Raw genomic sequence first — 19269 nt, 5'->3', positions numbered from 1 at the left:
TAGCCCGGCAGTGGCAGAAACAGAGGGAGAGGGGAAGAGGCAGCAGAGTGGTAGCCCGGCAGTGGCAGAAACAGAGGGAGAGGGGAAGAGGCAGCAGAGTGGTAGCCTGGCAGTGGCAGAAACAGAGGGAGAGGGGAAGAGAGTGAGGAAAGGAATGAGCAGTTCTGATCAAAATGGAGAGAGGTTGAGACTGAGAGGCAGGATCACCCCAATAACCAATACCTTCCCAATACACTACTCATCTCTCTCCACCCCTACCCAACCCCTAACCTCGCTCTCTGCTCAGAAAGACTTTCTCACTGCCTTTCCCCATATATCCCCCTTCCCTATATCCCCCTATATCCCCCTATATCTCCCTATATCCCCCTATATCCCCCTCCCCTATATCCCCCTATATCCCCCTCCCCTATATCCCCCTATATCCCCCTCCCCTATATCCCCCTATATCCCCCTATATCCCCCTCCCCTATATCCCCCTATATCCCCCTATATCCCCCTCCCCTATATCCCCCTCCCCTATATCCCCCTCCCCTATATCCCCCTATATCCCCCTATATCCACCTCCCCTATATCCCCCTCACCTATATCCCCCTCCCCTATATCCCCCTATATCCCCCTATATCCCCCTCCCCTATATCCCCCTATATCCCCCTCCCCTATATCCACCTCCCCTATATCCCCCTATATCCCCCTCCCCTATATCCCTCTATATCCCCCTATATCCCCCTCCCCTATATCCCCCTATATCCCCCTCCCCTATATCCACCTCCCCTATATCCCCCTATATCCCCCTCCCCTATATCCCCCTATATCCCCCTATATCCCCCTCCCCTATATCCCCCTATATCCCCCTCCCCTATATCCCCTTATATCCCCCTATATCCCCTCCCCTATATCCCCCTCCCCTATATCCCCCTCCCCTATATCCCCCTATATCCCCCTATATCCACCTCCCCTATATCCCCCTCCCCTATATCCCCCTATATCCCCCTCCCCTATATCCCCCTCCCCTATATCCCCCTATATCCTCCTATATCCCCCTCCCCTATATCCCCCTATATCCCCCTCCCCTATATCCACCTCCCCTATATCCCCCTATATCCCCCTCCCCTATATCCCTCTATATCCCCCTATATCCCCCTCCCCTATATCCCCCTATATCCCCCTCCCCTATATCCACCTCCCCTATATCCCCCTATATCCCCCTCCCCTATATCCCCCTATATCCCCCTATATCCCCCTCCCCTATTTCTCCTCTTCAGTCTCCGTGAGAGGGGATTAATGAAGTGTGGAGGCTAGGATGAGTGGGGAGAGGGGATTCAAATGTAACACATGGAACATAGTTAGTGAAGGACGTTAATAAGAGAAAGAGAGAGGGATAGAAATGATGCAGCAGTAATGAACACTGCTCTGGTGAAGGTTGGCAGAGCCACACATTACAATTTCAAATTACAGTAAGGAAGTGACACTGAACGTAAGCAGTATACTGTACCATAGCTTCTACTTTAGAATATCATTATACACCCCAACACATCTGCTAGAGACTCAGTTTGTTAATATATAACTCAACCAGTATCACAAAACACATGCATATATACAGTAGTTATATCATGAACAAGCACCAAACAACAACTGGATTGTCCATGACCAAACCCCCAGTAGGCATGTGCCCAGGGGTAGAGTTGGGTTTGTTTGAAAATGGCCATTTGTTTCTATACTTGACTGAAAGACTTATGATAATATGATGCACTGACTGTAGCCTACTGGACATTACAGCGATGTATTTCAGTTTGATCCGCTGTGACTGAGCAGGACTGAGCAGGACAGAGGACACAATGGAGTGGTGCTGACACCTACTGGGGGATGTAATAAGTGCAATTTGCAGGAAACCGTTTGAACATGTATCCAGTCTGATCCATTGATTGGTGGATAGTATAGCAGCCTATAGCTCTATGGGTTGGTGAGCGTCCAGGCACTGCAGTAGGCTGTGCTGCTGTAATGTGATGTGCTGATCTGCTCCCACTGCCTCTGTGTATGTTTGTTTTGAATAGTTAGTTAAATAGTTCACTAGTGTTCATTACAAGATGAAGGTGTTATTTACCCCTGAAAGGGGGGAAATAAGAGAAATGATTCAACACACACGGCTAAGAAGGATGGCCCCGGCAGTCCTCCAGAGGTGCTGGTGGTCGTCCTCGGCCGTCTGTCCCAGGCCCAAATGGGAAAATGGGAGAGGCAGGTGGAGTCTCCCTGGGTACTGAGCACAGTCCTGGAGGGATACAAACTCCAGCTCCGATGCCGACCGTCGTCCTACAGGGGTCAGGGGTCAGGCATCTGTGTCACCTCGTTAGCAGATGGGGTGAGGAAGGAGGTGCTCCGGTTGGAGATAGGAAGATAGAGCCGCTAGAACGGTTAAGTGGGTTCCACTCCACGTATTCAACAAATGTTTAAAGGAGCTCAAGCTGGACATGCTCTCGCCATATTTTTAAGAAATTGAGCTTGCATAACTATTCACCCCCCCAAAGTCAATACTTTGTAGAGCCACCTTTTACAGCAATTACAGCTGCAAGTCTCTGGGGGTATGTGTCTATAAGCTTGGCACATCTAGCCACTGGGATCTTTGCCCATTCTTCAAGGCAAAACTGTTCCAGCTCCTTCAAGTTGGATGGGTTCTGCTGGTGTACAACAATCTTTAAGTCATGGCTAACAGCCTGCTGCCTGGCCTGCACCCTATCTCATTGTAGAGCTAGAGGAGTTAGAGCTCTGTCTATGTTAGTAGATAAGATGAGAGCACCCCTCCAGCCAGGATGGATTCCATCACTCCTCAGCAAGCCAGGCTTGGCCCTGTTTGTGGGTGAGTCCCAGAAAGATGGCCAATTATCTACAAATTCTATCTTTTGGGAGGGGCAGAAAACAGTTTTCAACCATTGATTGAGTTGTGAGACTCTGCTGTAGAGTAAGTACGGGGTGGCAGGCAGCCTAGTGGTTAGAGCATTGGGCCAGTAACCAAAAGGTTGTTAAATCAACTCCCCAAGCTTACAAGGTATAAATCTGTCATTCTGCCCCTGAACAAGGCAATTAACCCACTGTTCCTAGGCTGTCGTTGTTAAGAATTTGTTCTTAACTGACTTGTCTAGTTAAATAAAAATATATTAAGGTCCGTCTATTTCGCCAAATATCAAGTAAGATGCCATCTATCACTCGACCAGAAATAGTTTTCATTTTTCCCTGCCTTCTCATTACTCAGACATAAGCATAGTTGACAGCATCAAGGGGCTGATGTTTACTTTCTACACAAGTTGTTTTTTTCCAGTTTCGTCCGACGAACAGACTGTACTGGTAAAATAAAAAGGGATACATGTTTTTTGTGCTATTTAAGCTAAATGGAATTCTAAGCATCACTCCAGTTAAAACAGGTTCTGCGAACGTTCGATTCCATTCATTTGCTATGGGCTCGTGCTCATAGTGTTCCAGCTTAGACAACGTTCTTTTACTGTTTTTCAGCCTTGGCTGAGTTTTGACTCGTTCTATTGTCCAGCCTACTAACGATAGATAAAGCATCTTGTTAATGTTACTACTTAGCTTCGGCTGGTGGAGGTCCTGTAGAAACATGTCTAGATAAAGCATCATGGTAATGTTACTACTTAGCTTCGGCTGGTGGAGGTCCTGTAGAAACATGTCTAGATAAAGCATCATGTTAATGTTACTACTTAGCTTCGGCTGGTGGAGGTCCTGTAGAAACATGTCTAGATAAAGCATCATGTTAATGTTACTACTTAGCTTCGGCTGGTGGAGGTCCTGTAGAAACATGTCTAGATAAAGCATCATGTTAATGTTACTACTTAGCTTCGGCTGGTGGAGGTCCTGTAGAAACATGTCTAGATAAAGCATCATGTTAATGTTACTACTTAGCTTCGGCTGGTGGAGGTCCTGTAGAAACATGTCTAGATAAAGCATCATGTTAATGTTACTACTTAGCTTCGGCTGGTGGAGGTCCTGTAGAAACATGTCTAGATAAAGCATCATGTTAATGTTACTACTTAGCTTCGGCTGGTGGAGGTCCTGTAGAAACATGTCTAGATAAAGCATCATGGTAATGTTACTACTTAGCTTCGGCTGGTGGAGGTCCTGTAGAAACATGTCTAGATAAAGCATCATGTTAATGTTACTACTTAGCTTCGGCTGGTGGAGGTCCTGTAGAAACATGTCTAGATAAAGCATCATGTTAATGTTACTACTTAGCTTCGGCTGGTGGAGGTCCTGTAGAAACATGTCTAGATAAAGCATCATGTTAATGTTACTACTTAGCTTCGGCTGGTGGAGGTCCTGTAGAAACATGTCTAGATAAAGCATCATGTTAATGTTACTACTTAGCTTCGGCTGGTGGAGGTCCTGTAGAAACATGTCTTTATAAAGCATCATGTTAATGTTACTACTTAGCTTCGGCTGGTGGAGGTCCTGTAGAAACATGTCTAGATAAAGCATCATGTTAATGTTACTACTTAGCTTTGGCTGGTGGAGGTCCTGTAGAAACATGTCTAGATAAAGCATCATGTTAATGTTACTACTTAGCTTCGGCTGGTGGAGGTCCTGTAGAAACATGTCTAGATAAAGCATCATGTTAATGTTACTACTTAGCTTCGGCTGGTGGAGGTCCTGTAGAAACATGTCTAGATAAAGCATCATGTTAATGTTACTACTTAGCTTCGGCTGGTGGAGGTCCTGTAGAAACATGTCTAGATAAAGCATCATGTTAATGTTACTACTTAGCTTCGGCTGGTGGAGGTCCTGTAGAAACATGTCTAGATAAAGCATCATGTTAATGTTACTACTTAGCTTCGGCTGGTGGAGGTCCTGTAGAAACATGTCTAGATAAAGCGTCCGGGGTGAAAAAGTGGAACTGGAATCTACACCCTCAGGTGGTGTTACAGCTGTGGGAAAGGTTTGGGAGAGCACAGGTGCACCTGTTTGCATCTCAGGAGAACACTCATTGTCCCAGCTGGTTCTCGATATCGAACCCTACAGGCCCTCTGGGTTTGGATGCCCTTGCTCACGATTGGTCGGCAACGACACTTTATGCATTCCCACCATTTCCGCTGATCACAGCTACACTAGACAGGGTCAGTTTGAAGGGCCACTGGCTGCTCCTGATAGTCACATACTGGCCTAGACGACCATGGTCCAGCCTCCTGTTGTCCCTCCTCTGTGGGACCCAATGGCAACTGCCGCTGAGACCCGACCTGCTCTCTCAGGCTCGGGGATCCAGACCCATGCCGCCTCCAGTATTGGGCTTGGCCCCTGAGAGGCGTAAATGGGCAAGTCTAGGCATTCAGGACAATGTGGTGAGCACAGTGCAGAACACCAGAGCCTCCTCCACCAATGCGTCATATAACATGCGGTGGGGCATATTCTTTTCTTGGTGTCATAATGTTGCCCCCGAGTCATGTGATGTACAAACAGTTTTACACTTTTTACAATCACTGCTTGATGCGGGCTAAACTGCATTTACAGTGAGGGGGGAAAGTATTTGATCCCCTATGTTTCCCCACTGACAGCGAAATGATCAGTCTATAATTTTAATGGTAGGTTTATTTGAACAGTGAGAGACAGAATAACAACCAAAAAATCCAGAAAAACTCATGTCAAAAATGTTATAAATTGATTTGCATTTTAATGAGGGAAATAAGTATTTGACCCCTCTGCAAAACATGACTTAGTACTTGGTGGCAAAACCCTTGTTGGCAATCACAGAGGTCAGACGTTTCTTGTAGTTGGCCACCAGGTTTGCACACATCTCAGGAGGGATTTTGTCCCACTCCTCTTTGCAGATCTTCACCAAGTCATTAAGGTTTTGAGGCTGACGTTTGGCAACTCGAACATTCAGCTGCCTCCACAGATTTTCTATGGGATTAAAGTCTGGAGACTGGCTAGGCCACTTCAGGACCTCAATGTGCTTCTTCTTGAGCCACTCCTTTCTTGCTTTGGCCGTGTGTTTTGGGTCATTGTCATGCTGGAATACCCATCCACGACCCATTTTCAATGCCCTGGCTGAGGGAAAGAGGTTCTCACCCAAGATTTGACGGTACATATCGTCCCTTTGATGCGGTGAAGTTGTCCTGTCCCCTTAGCAGAAAAACACCCTCAAAGCATAATGTTTCCACCTTCATGTTTGACGGTGGGGATGGTGTTCTTGGGGTCATAGGCAGTATTCCTCATCCTCCAAACATGGCCAGTTGAGTTGATGCCAAAGAGCTCAATTTTGGTCTCATCTGACCACAACACTTTCACCCAGTTGTCCTCTGAATCATTCAGATGTTCATTGGTAAACTTCAGACGGGCATGTATATGTGCTTTCTTGAGCAGGTGGACCTTACGGGCGCTGCAGGACATCAGTCCTTCACGGCGTAGTGTGTTACCAATTGTTTTCTTGGTGACTATGGTCCCAGCTGCCTTGAGATCATTGACAACATCTTCCTGTGTAGTTCTGGGCTGATTCCTCACTGTTCTCATGATCATTGCAACTCTACGAGGTGAGATCTTGCATGGAGCCCCAGGCCGAGGGAGATTGACAGTTGTTTTGTGTTTCTTCCATTTGCGAATAATCGCACCAACTGTTGTCACCTTCTCACCAAGCTGCTTGACAATGGTTTTGTAGCCCATTCCAGCCTTGTGTAGGTCTACAATCGTGTCCCTGACATCCTTGGAGAGCTCTTTGGTCTTGGCCATGGTAGAGAGTTTGGAATCTGATTGATTGATTGCTTCTGTGGACAGGTGTCTTTTATACAGGCAACAACTGTACCTCTCTGAGGTCATTAAAGATCCCATGGCACTTATCGTAAGAGTAGGGGTGTTAACCCCGGTGTCCTGGCTAAATTCCCAATCTGGCCCTCAAACCATCACGGTCACCTAATAATCCCCAGTCTACAATTGGCTCATTAATCTCCCTCCTCTCCCCTGTAACTATTCCCCAGGTCATTGCTGCAAATGAGAACGTGTTCTTAGTCAACTTACCTGGTAAAATAACGGATAAATAAATAAAAACAAACTGAGATTAGGACACTCCCTTTAAGAGTGTGCTCCTAATCTCAGCTCGTTACCTGTATAAAAGACACCTGGGAGCCAGAAATCTTTCTGATTGAGGGGTCAAATAGTTATATCCCTCATTAAAATGCAAATCAATTTATAACATTTGACAAGCGTTTCTCTGGATTTTGTTGTTATTCTGTCTCTCACTGTTCATATAAACCTATCATTACAATTATAGACTGATCATTTCTTTGTCAGTGGGCAAACGTACAAAATCAGCAGGGGATCAAATACTTTTTTTCCCTCACTGTACTTTGAGAATGTATTTGGCCACAATACAAGGTCCTGTCTTCTAGCCGAAGGTCCTGTCTGTGGAGCGGCCCTTACATTTGTCTGCATACGCACCTCCCATGGCTGTGAGTGGGCTGGGATTTTTCCCAAGTGTGCTGTGCCCGGTGAGGGCACTAGACACTTACGTTACACTGACTAAGACAATACGACAGTTGGATCAGCTGTTTGTGTGTTGTGGTCAGAGAGTTCTGGAGAAGAACCTATCGAAACAGACTCTCACATTGAATTGTAGACACTATTACTACAGCATACCAGTTGGCCGGCCGGCCTTTCCCGTCCGCTGTGGTGAAGCATTCTACTAGAGGTGTAGTGGCTTCCTTTCCTCTTTACCATAGCCACTGCCCTAGCCTGAAGCCGGGTTGTTTCGTATACAGTCCACACTCATTCAATGGCCAAATCATTCAATGAGATCCAGGGATATGGTGCAACAAAAAGGTTTATTCTTCTTATATCTAACAAAAAAAATGGGCAAAAACGAAGTTACTCTAACAACAAATGAATACATCTCAATCAGGTAAATATAAATCATTAAGGTACCTAATATTTCATCATATACATTCATATTTAATATATTACACAAACGTACATGGAGCTCTGTATGTTCTGTCTTTTATACAAATATGTCCAAATCGGCTCTAACAAGAGGGGTAGCTACATCGTGGGCCCTGCTCCGAGGAGTTCCCCTTGATGAAATTTGCGCCTCGGCCAGTTGGGCGTGTGGAGGAAATGAATATTCATTCCATACTATATTGTTTAATTAGATATACTATGCTGTTTTTTTCTTAAAGATTGTCCATTGTTATATGCTAGTGTTTTTTACTGATACAAACTTGTCTTGTGTGACTGGGCGTACAGATTTATGAGCCGTTTGGGTGTGACCGCAATGTGTGACCTCCTGTGTTTATGACCAGCAGGAATGTTGTTGGATTTATTATGAATAAATGCAAAAACAATATCCCCATTTTAAATAGAATTGTAACTAAGTAAACTTATACTCTGTTTTATAAGTGATTAACAATATGAGTTCATAAGAAGGGATTGTGTGACACGGACAAGGAGTAATTAAAGTTAATGAACACCATCCCAACTAGGAATGAAACGAATGGGTTGGGGACTGTGAAAACAGATACGGTCGTTAGCCTATGGTTGACCCTACAGAAACTTAGCTCTGGGGTTTTTAGATAAGGCAGTGAGTGCATTCCTAGGTTTTCTGTTAATTAAAACTGTCAGTTCAGTGGTGATCGATAATGTTGAGGGGTCAAAAGTTATCTGGGAGTATGTTAGTAAGTTAGAATGAACTTTTCACCTCACTTTGTCCCGGTCAAGAGGAGAGGATTCTGTTAAAGCAATGAAATGACGTCATGATCTGTATATAAACTGCTGCACGTGGTTAAGTGTCAGCGCACTCCGAGAATAAATTCTGTTACCTATTATTGAAAGACTGGTCTGCGTCTATTTTATGCAAACAAGAAATCTTAGAAATTCTCATAAAATAGATTAAGGGCTTTCAGTTGAATCCTACAGATGAAGAACCATTTATGTGACAATTTTTCCATTTTAAGATAATCAGTTATTTGTATATTATTAATTGTGTGTACCACATTAGGTGTTTTATGGTTGACAAATAATTCACCCATCTCTTCCAACAACTATTGATATGTTTTTGTTATTTCAAAAAATACTTTTTTTATTGCCGTTTTAAGTTTTAGAATGTGGAAGAACAGTATATCTCCAGTGATGATCTCAGTTTGTGGAAGAACAGTATATCTCCAGTGATGATCTCAGTTTGTGGAAGAACAGTATATCTCCAGTGATGATTTCAGTTTGTGGAAGAACAGTATATCTCCAGTGATGATTTCAGTTTGTGGAAGAACAGTATATCTCCAGTGATGATCTCAGTTTGTGGAAGAACAGTATATCTCCAGTGATGATTTCAGTTTGTGGAAGAACAGTATATCTCCAGTGATGATCTCAGTTTGTGGAAGAATAGTATATCTCCAGTGATGATCTCAGTTTGTGGAAGAACAGTATATCTCCAGTGATGATTTCAGTTTGTGGAAGAACAGTATATCTCCAGTGATGATCTCAGTTTGTGGAAGAACAGTATATCTCCAGTGATGATCTCAGTTTGTGGAAGAACAGTATATCTCCAGTGATGATCTCAGTTTGTGGAAGAACAGTATATCTCCAGTGATGATTTCAGTTTGTGGAAGAACAGTATATGTGACATTTTGCATGACTCTTGTAAGACATTATTTTTTAACACCTGATATGATGTTTTAAGTACTTTCAAGTACAGATGCCCTTCATGTAAATAACTTAAATGCAACATGTAGTTAATTAATTTGTATGGAGGTTCATTTAAAGGTGGTCTATCAACTTTAGCACTGATGAATTTTTTCTCAAAAGTTGAGTCATGAAATCTTAGTCTCATTTAAAATGAAGCCCTCAATGTGAACATACCATAGAATAACTACAAAAATAGAATACAATTAAATGAATTCAATCAAAACAAGCACAACTTGTAAATATCAAATATGGATCAATGTGATGTGCCAATATGCAGGTCCCGAAGGTCAATATTACAAAACGTTCAGAAAACCACTTCAATATGCAGCTTGCCACCTCAATGGACCCTCAGTGTGCAATCCCCTCATGCCAAACACACATGTATGCAGGATCTTCTTTTCAAAGTTCCTGGATGCAAAAGTTAAAATGTGACAGCTGCCGCTGGTAGTAGACATTGGAGTGGGTTAGATTAGGGGTGTACATCACCCCCTGTAGATCCACAGAAATGACATGGCAGTCAGCATTGACTTTAGCCCACTCAGTGTCACTTTGAAGCTGTGTGTAGGCTTTTACGGCTTTTTGATGGTGCAACTCACTTTCAACTGCAATCTTCTTCTTCTCCTCTTCAGATGTTGCTGCTGACATCTTAGTGAAGAATGCGTCACATTTGCCACAGGTGTCACTCCTGGGTTGGCCGAAATTGAGACTCTGCTGTTTGAAAATGTCCCTATCAACCCAGAATTTTGCAGATGTGGTATTCTTCTCTTTGTAGAGTCGGTACATTTGCAACAAATTCAGATCAGGGCTGAGGTATTCTCTGTGTGCATCCCCCCCATTCTGGGTTCTTGGGAAAGATAGAATGTGCTCCTTGATGCCCTCTTTCACTGTAGCACGTATCCGATGTGGCCTGTAAGGAGACAATATGTTATTAAAGTTGTATTCTCTCAATGGTCTAGGGACCTGCCTTAGAGTGCAACTGTGTTGCTATAACCGGGGTACAAATCCCGGTCACGCCATTGCCGTTTGTGGCCGGGGGGTCCTGTAGGGCGGCGAGAATTAGGCCAGTGCTGTCCGGTGGGAGAGGGAAGGTAATCGGCACTCAGTCCTCAATGCTCAGGTGGTAGTTGGACAGCTTAGTTACCATCATTTTGTTTAAAAGTAATAAACATTTTTATATTTTTGTTTCAGAATTCGCTATTCATCCATTTGATACTCTATGTTAATGTTTAGAAGATTGTTTAGAGCACTGCTATAGTGAAATAATCCAGGCTGGAATCCATAGCACATTACCTATTGCTATGCTTCCCTCTTCCATCTTCTAAAGGAGACCTAGCCTCAGTAACCTGATCTGGAGACCCTGCAACCTCACCTGCCTCAGCTAACTTTTCCTGAATAACCTGACCAAAACAATTACATTTCAATTAGCAGGTTATTAAAAACTAGTACAGAGAATACAATATGTTTGTAATTGATATTCATATAGACATTAATTCATATTTTCACTTGCCTGAAGATGGCTGTTGGTTAGCTGGAACACAGACATGAAAGTAACCTTGCACACATTCAATCTCTGGCCTGCTTGCTGTACATGGTATTTGAAGGTTTGTTTCCGTCGTTTGTTCTCCTTTGTATCCTCAGGTTTACGTCTCCGTTTCACCTCATGCTGCAATAAAAATTGACAATGATGAATTCAGAATTTAATATACTGTAGCACATTCAGGATATTGCTTGATCAGGACATCCATCTTTCACACACTCCCAACCTATACACAGAATGAGTTTGTATTGCACCATTGTGTAACACTGCACTATTAGAGTTAACGTTAATGTACGTATCATTACTGTCAAAGTTAAACTATGCAAGTGTTCAATATAGCTATTATAATAATAGGTGTTTTGTCTTATTTCTAACCTGTTCTAAGCCGGAGAGAATCAACGCTTGTTGTTTCTCGTATGGGACAGTGTAGAAACTGTTGAACAGATGTAGCTTGCGTTCATCAGTCAACTTTCCACAATCCTTTCTGCACGTCGTGGAACACGCTCTTCCCTGCAGGATACAGTGTAACTAGCTACTGTAGCCATGTCGAATCATCCGGTGGATGGAGAAAAAGTAGCTAGCTATGTTTCTTCTATAATCTAGAAATAACATTTGTAACGATAATGTATGAGTCAGCTAATATGTTTTCTCTATAGTTACAAATTAGACAACCCAGAACATACATGTTAGTTACTGTACTCTATAGCTAGCTAGCTTGATTGTTTGATATACGGTTCTTCCACATACCTCTTTTGGACAGCTTTTCACAGTTTTTTCTTGACCCTTACGATTTGTATAGGGTTTTCTTGACCCTTACGATTTGTATAGGGTTTTCTTGACCCTTACGATTTGTATAGGGTTTTCTTGACCCTTACGATTTGTATAGGGTTTTCTTGACCCTTACTATTTGTATAGGGTTTTCTTAACCCTTACTATTTGTATAGGGTTTTCTTAACCCTTACGATTTGTATAGGGTTTTCTTGACCCTTATGATTTGTATAGGGTTTTCTTGACCCTTATGATTTGTATAGGGTTTTCCTGCATCCCGTAAGATCTTCCTTTGCCTGTCTTTCCATTCTTTTAGTTTTGTTTTAAGTTTCTTTCCCACATTTCTGAGATTTTCATCAGCAACAGAAAGGTTGTGCGCTTGTCCGTCCATTCTGAGTGGTGCACATAAACGGTTATTCCACGAGAGCCTATCTTTAAATTTAAGATGATTGTTAATCAGCACGTGGAAAGCTTGTGAAACCGGTTCACAATAGAAAAAGGGTGTCCAATGTTTTTTCAAGTATATCTCTTTTTTTAAATGTCACATATATGGTTCTTCGTCTGTAGGATTCAATTGATGAAAGCACATTGGCATAATTAAATTACAGTAACAAATGTAGCTATGTGGGAATTGCAGGGAGGAACAAAGAATCGTAAACTCTGTTCCCAGGCCCTGTTTATGCAATCTGCTAACTGTCACATAGATAAGAGGATGTACTTTCTGTAAAAGGAGAACACCAACTCTGTTCATTGGGCTTTTTAACTGTGCACTGTGAGTGGATTGTTGAACTGCTCAATTTTTGCAAATCTTATAATAAAGTTGTTGTTTGGAAGTATCTGCAGTCTCTCTTCCTATATAATTTCTACCACAGGGTGTCAGGTGGCGCAGCACAGGGGAACCCAAGAGCAGACTCAGACCTGGAAACAGGGATGAATGAACCAAGATATTTATTGTACACAGGGAGAAATGAAGTGCAGATCCAGGGAAGCTCGGATGAGTTGTAGGAAACCAGAAGTGTAGGCTGAGATTGGAGTGAGCTGGGTTGGGACAGAGGAAACAGGTCTGGATGGGAATCCAAGGGAGAGGTGGTGTGGTGAGTCCAGAACAAGGTAGGAGGGTGGTGAGATGTGGAACAGGAGACAGAGTCAGGGCGGCAAAACTACAGTGAGAGGATAAACAGCGTCAGGCAGGGAAACAGGTACAGTAGGGAAACAGTTACAGCAGGGAAACAGGTACAGCAGAGTAACAGGTACAGCAGAGTAACAGGTACAGTAGAGTAACAGGTACAGTAGGGAAACAGGTACAGCAGGGAAACAGGTACAGTAGAGTAACAGGTACAGTAGAGTAACAGGTACAGCAGGGAAACAGGTACAGCAGGGAAACAGGTACAGTAGAGTAACAGGTACAGTAGGGAAACAGGTACAGTAGAGTAACAGGTACAGTAGAGTAACAGGTACAGCAGGGAAACAGGTACAGTAGAGTAACAGGTACAGTAGGGAAACAGGTACAGCAGGGAAACAGGTACAGTAGAGTAACAGGTACAGTAGAGTAACAGGTACAGCAGGGAAACAGGTACAGTAGAGTAACAGGTACAGTAGGGAACAGGTACAGTAGAGTAACAGGTACAGTAGAGTAACAGGTACAGCAGGGAAACAGGTACAGTAGAGTAACAGGTACAGTAGGGAAACAGGTACAGCAGGGAAACAGGTACAGTAGAGTAGCAGGTACAGTAGAGTAACAGGTACAGCAGGGAAACAGGTACAGCAGGGAAACAGGTACAGTAGGGAAACAGGTACAGCAGGGAAACAGGTACAGCAGGGAAACAGGTACAGCAGGGAAACAGGTACAGTAGGGAAACAGGTACAGCAGGGAAACAGGTACAGTAGGGAAACAGGTACAGCAGGGAAACAGGTACAGTAGGGAAACAGGTACAGCAGGGAAACAGGTACAGCAGGGAAACAGGTACAGCAGGGAAACAGGTACAGTAGAGTAACAGGTACAGTAGGGAAACAGGTACAGTAGAGTAACAGGTACAGCAGGGAAACAGGTACAGCAGGGAAACAGGTACAGTAGGGAAACAGGTACAGTAGAGTAACAGGTACAGTAGAGTAACAGGTACAGTAGGGAAACAGGATCTTGACTAATAATGATGGCTAGAATCATGAACTGACTGAGCAGAGATTACGATCTGGCAGAATGGAAGTGGGAGGACTGAGTATTTGTAGAGGTCTTGATAATGGAACGAGTTTCAGCTGGTAGGGATCTGCTCTGAATCCAGCACACCTGTCTCCAACCACACAATCACACAAACAGAAAGGGAGGGGGAAAGAGAGAGAAAGGGTGTTCTGGGGAATGGCTGCAGGTCAAGCAGACACCGGATGACCACTAGGGGGTGTGGCAGGAGCACATGTGACACAGGCGTCGTCTAGCACTTTTCCTAGGTACTATCGAGTCAATGTTGCTGCCGCCAACCAGGTCGGGACGGCCTTGTTGGGTGTTGACCCCACTTCCCTGGAAGGGGATGAAGGGACACAGCAACAATGACTGCCCTGAGCTCAGTCCTACGGGATTTTGCTCTTGTCTGGCCTGGCCTAGTTCACAGATTTATCTGGTATTGTGATACCATATTGGAGTGATCAATATATTGCTACATAATGATGGTTACGTATGTAACCACGGTTATGTGAGCTATTGGATCACTCCAATTCTCTTGTCGGTGATCTACGGCAGCCCGAAAAGGACACAAGGTGGGAGTATCGTGTGGAAGCTATTTAAGGGGGTCAGCCGCAGCACTACCTGGTACACGGGACTAATCCGAAATTCTTACTCAGAATGTATCCTGCTGAGCGGAAGGACACCATATTGGAGGGATCGGATCACTCACGTAACCCGTGGTTACATACGTAACCTTAGTTATTTTCGATGATTTTGATTTGATCACAGCCTGAATGATGTAGAATGCACAGTTTAAAAACACAAGATACTACATTCAATTAAAAAGGTACTAGCTAACAAGGAATTACAGTTTAAAAGTCACATTTGGTTATGAAAAAAAAGACTGACAGCGGTAGTTATGTTCAAATTTTTCAGTTCATTTGTCCTTGCATTGATGCTGGACAGTTCATTCTGCTCACGGAGGACTCTGCCAGGGCTGTCTCTCCCTGTAGGACATCCTACAGTAGAGGGTGGTCAGTTCATTCTGCTCACGGAGGACTCTGCCAGGGCTGTCTCTCCCTGTAGGACATCCTACAGTAGAGGGTGGTCAGTTCATTCTGCTCACGGAGGACTCTGCCAGGGCTGTCTCTCCCTGTAGGACATCCTACAGTAGAGGGTGGTCAGTTCATTCTGCTCACGGAGGACTCTGCCAGGGCTGTCTCTCCCTGTAGGACATCCTACAGTAGAGGGTGGTCAGTTCATTCTGCTCACGGAGGACTCTGCCAGGGCTGTCTCTCCCTGTAGGACATCCTACAGTAGAGGGTGGTCAGTTCATTCTGCTCACGGAGGACTCTGCCAGGGCTGTCTCTCCCTGTAGGACATCCTACAGTAGAGGGTGGTCAGTTTGAGGCATGTCAGTGACCAATCTCACTGCTGCTTGCTCTCTGTCTATGGTGTTGGTATGTATTCAGGAATGGAAATTGAGCTAGTATAGTAGAAAACGTGCCAAACTAGCACTCTAATCTTTGCCTTTTCTAATATCCCATAGCAAAGACTTTGGAACTGGGCTAGTTAAAATTGCTGTTCACTAGCTTGGCTGACCAGCGCCCAGATCCTTAAATTCCATCCCTGTATATATTGATATATGTATGGTGTTAGTTTAGATGTGTGTCTGGTTCAGTTGCTACACTGGTCCATGTGTCTGAAGAAGCTGCAGTGCTTACAACGACCTGCAGGGGTCTCTCTTTCACTGAGAAACACTAGATCAGTTCCTATAGAACAGGACTGGCCAGTATTCTAACAGAGGGCCGGTGTGGGTGCAGGCATTTGCTCCAGCCAAGCAGTAACACACCTGATTCAATATCCTCTGGTGGATGTTGTGGCAACACCACACCAATTTTTAAATACAATGGGGTTTTCCTGGGGCGGCAGGTAGCCTAGTGGTTGCTGGATCGAATCCCCGAGCTGACAAGGTAAAAATCTGTCGTTCTGCCCCTGAGCAAGGCAGTTAACCCACTGTTCCCCGGGCGCCGAAGACGTGGATGTTAATTATGGCAGCCCCCCGCACCTCTCTGATTCAAACGGGCTAAATGCGGAAGACACATTTCAGTTGAATGCATTGAGTTGTACAACTGATTAGGTATCCCCCTTTCATGTATCTGTGACATGGAATTGTGATTCAATTATTGAATTGGGAACCGAATCTCCAACATGCTTACTTTTGATGTCTGTTTACTCAATGGATCATCCTGCCTCATACGCTGCTCCCATAGGCTGCTTCACTTGTCAATCATGTCCCTACTATCTCTCCCTCTAATCTGCGATATCTCTCTCACGCACTCTTTCTCTGTTTCTCTCGCATCTTAAATCAGAATGGACATATCACAACCCCCAGCTGCTCTCACTCTCTCTCTATCTCTCTCTCGCTCCCAATCCCTTTGATGAGAGTGGATGAGACAATCATCCATTAGACAGTCAGATGGTGGCTCCTTATTGACCAAAGATTCAGTGTGTGTGTGTGTGTGTGTGTGTGTGTGTGTGTGTGTGTGTGTGTGTGTGTGTGTGTGTGTGTGTGTGTGTCAGTCAAAGGAGGCTTGTGTGAGGAGCTATAGGATGACAGGCTCATTTAAATGGCTGGAAAGGAATCAATGGAACAGTATCAAACACATCAAATATATGGACACCACGTTTGACTCCATTCCATTACTCCATTCCAGACATTACAACGAACCCGTCCCCAACTAATTCCTCCCACCAGCCTCCACTGGTGTGTGTGTGTGCGCATGCGTTTGTATGTGCATATTTGAGAGCACATCCTTGTGTATGTATCTCTCCCATTACTCTACAGTGAAGCCGTTTAGTCCAGCCGTCAGAGAGAGAACTATCCACCAATCAGCCTCCTCCAGTAATGACAAATCAGATTAAACCCTGTGTCTTTACCGTTTCCTTTGTCAGCACTTTTATCTACCCCCCCCTTCCTTAACTCTCTCTGCATGTCTCCCCTCCTCCCCCTCTCTCTTCTTTCCATCTCACCAGACATCACTCAATCTCTATCCCATATCTCTCTCTGCCTCTCCTTCCCTTCCTCCACCTCTCCCTCTGCGTCCCTGTTAACTACTCTCTGTCTCTGCATCTCTCCCTCTGCGTCCCTGTTAACTACTCTCTGTCTCTGCACCTCTCCCTCTGCTTCCCTGTTAACTACTCTCTGTCTCTGCATCTCTCCCTCTCCTTCCCTTCCTCCATCTCTCCCTCTGCGTCCCTGTTAACTACTCTCTGTCTCTGCATCTCTCCCTCTCCTTCCCTTCCTCCATCTCTCCCTCTGTGTCCCTGTTAACTACTCTCTGTCTCTGCACCTCTCCCTCTGCTTCCCTGTTAACTACTCTCTGTCTCTGCATCTCTCCCTCTCCTTCCCTTCCTCCATCTCTCCCTCTGCGTCCCTGTTAACTACTCTCTGTCTCTGCATCTCTCCCTCTGCGTCCCTGTTAACTACTCTCTGTCTCTGCATCTCTCCCTCTGCATCCCTGTTATCTACTCTCTCCCTCTGCGTCCCTGTTAACTACTCTCTCCCTCTGCGTCCCTGTTAACTACTCTCTCCCTCTGCGTCCCTGTTAACTACTCTCTCCCTCTGCGTCCCTGTTAACTACTCTCTCCCTCTGCGTCCCTGTTATCTACTCTCTGTCTCTGCATCTCTCCCTCTCCTTCCCTTCCTCCACCTCTCCCTCTGCGTCCCTGTTAACTACTCTCTGTCTCTGTTAACTACTCTCTCCCTCTGCGTCTCTGTTAACTACTCTCTGTCTCTGCGTCTCTGTTAACTACGCTCTGTCTCTGCGTCTCTGTTATCTACTCTCTGTCTCTGCGTCTCTGTTAACTACTCTCTGTCTCTGCATCTCTGTTAACTACTCTCTGTCTCTGCGTCTCTGTTAACTACTCTCTGTCTCTGCGTCTCTGTTAACTACGCTCTGTCTCTGCGTCCCTGTTAACTACTCTCTGTCTCTGCGTCTCTGTTAACTACTCTCTGTCTCTGTTAACTACTCTCTGTCTCTGCATCTCTCCCTCTCCTTCCCTTCCTCCACCTCTCCCTCTCCCTCTGCGTCTCTGTTATCTACTCTCTGTCTCTGTTAACTACTCTCTGTCTCTGCGTCTCTGTTAACTACTCTCTGTCTCTGCATCTCTGTTAACTACTCTCTGTCTCTGCATCTCTCCCTCTCCTTCCCTTCCTCCATCTCTCCCTCTGCGTCTCTGTTATCTACTCTCTGTCTCTGCGTCTCTGTTAACTACTCTCTCCCTCTGCGTCCCTGTTAACTACTCTCTGTCTCTGTTAACTACTCTCTCCCTCTGCGTCTCTGTTAACTACTCTCTCCCTCTGCATCCCTGTTATCTACTCTCTGTCTCTGTTAACTACTCTCTCCCTCTGCGTCCCTGTTAACTACTCTCTGTCTCTGTTAACTACTCTCTCCCTCTGCGTCTATGTTAACTACTCTCTCCCTCTGCGTCCCTGTTAACTACTCTCTGTCTCTGTTAACTACTCTCTCCCTCTGCGTCCCTGTTAACTACTCTCTGTCTCTGTTAACTACTCTCTCCCTCTGCGTCTCTGTTAACTACTCTCTCCCTCTGCGTCCCTGTTAACTACTCTCTGTCTCTGTTAACTACTCTCTCCCTCTGCGTCCCTGTTAACTACTCTCTGTCTCTGTTAACTACTCTCTCCCTCTGCGTCTCTGTTAACTACTCTCTCCCTCTGCGTCCCTGTTAACTACTCTCTGTCTCTGCGTCTCTGTTAACTACTCTCTGTCTCTGCATCTCTCCCTCTCCTTCCCTTCCTCCATCTCTCCCTCTGCGTCTCTGTTATCTACTCTCTGTCTCTGCGTCTCTGTTAACTACTCTCTCCCTCTGCGTCTGTTAACTACTCTCTCCCTCTGCGTCCCTGTTAACTACTCTCTGTCTCTGCATCTCTCCCTCTCCTTCCCTTCCTCCATCTCTCCCTCTGCGTCTCTGTTATCTACTCTCTGTCTATGCGTCCCTGTTAACTACTCTCTGTCTCTGTGTCTCTGTTAACTACTCTCTGTCTCTGCGTCTCTGTTAACTACTCTCTGTCTCTGCGTCTCTGTTAACTACTCTCTGTCTCTGCGTCTCTGTTAACTACTCTGTC

This window comes from Oncorhynchus kisutch, linkage group LG13 (assembly GCF_002021735.2).
Source record: "Oncorhynchus kisutch isolate 150728-3 linkage group LG13, Okis_V2, whole genome shotgun sequence".
Classification (NCBI taxonomy): Eukaryota; Metazoa; Chordata; class Actinopteri; order Salmoniformes; family Salmonidae; genus Oncorhynchus; species Oncorhynchus kisutch.
Note: the sequence above shows the minus strand (reverse complement) of the source record.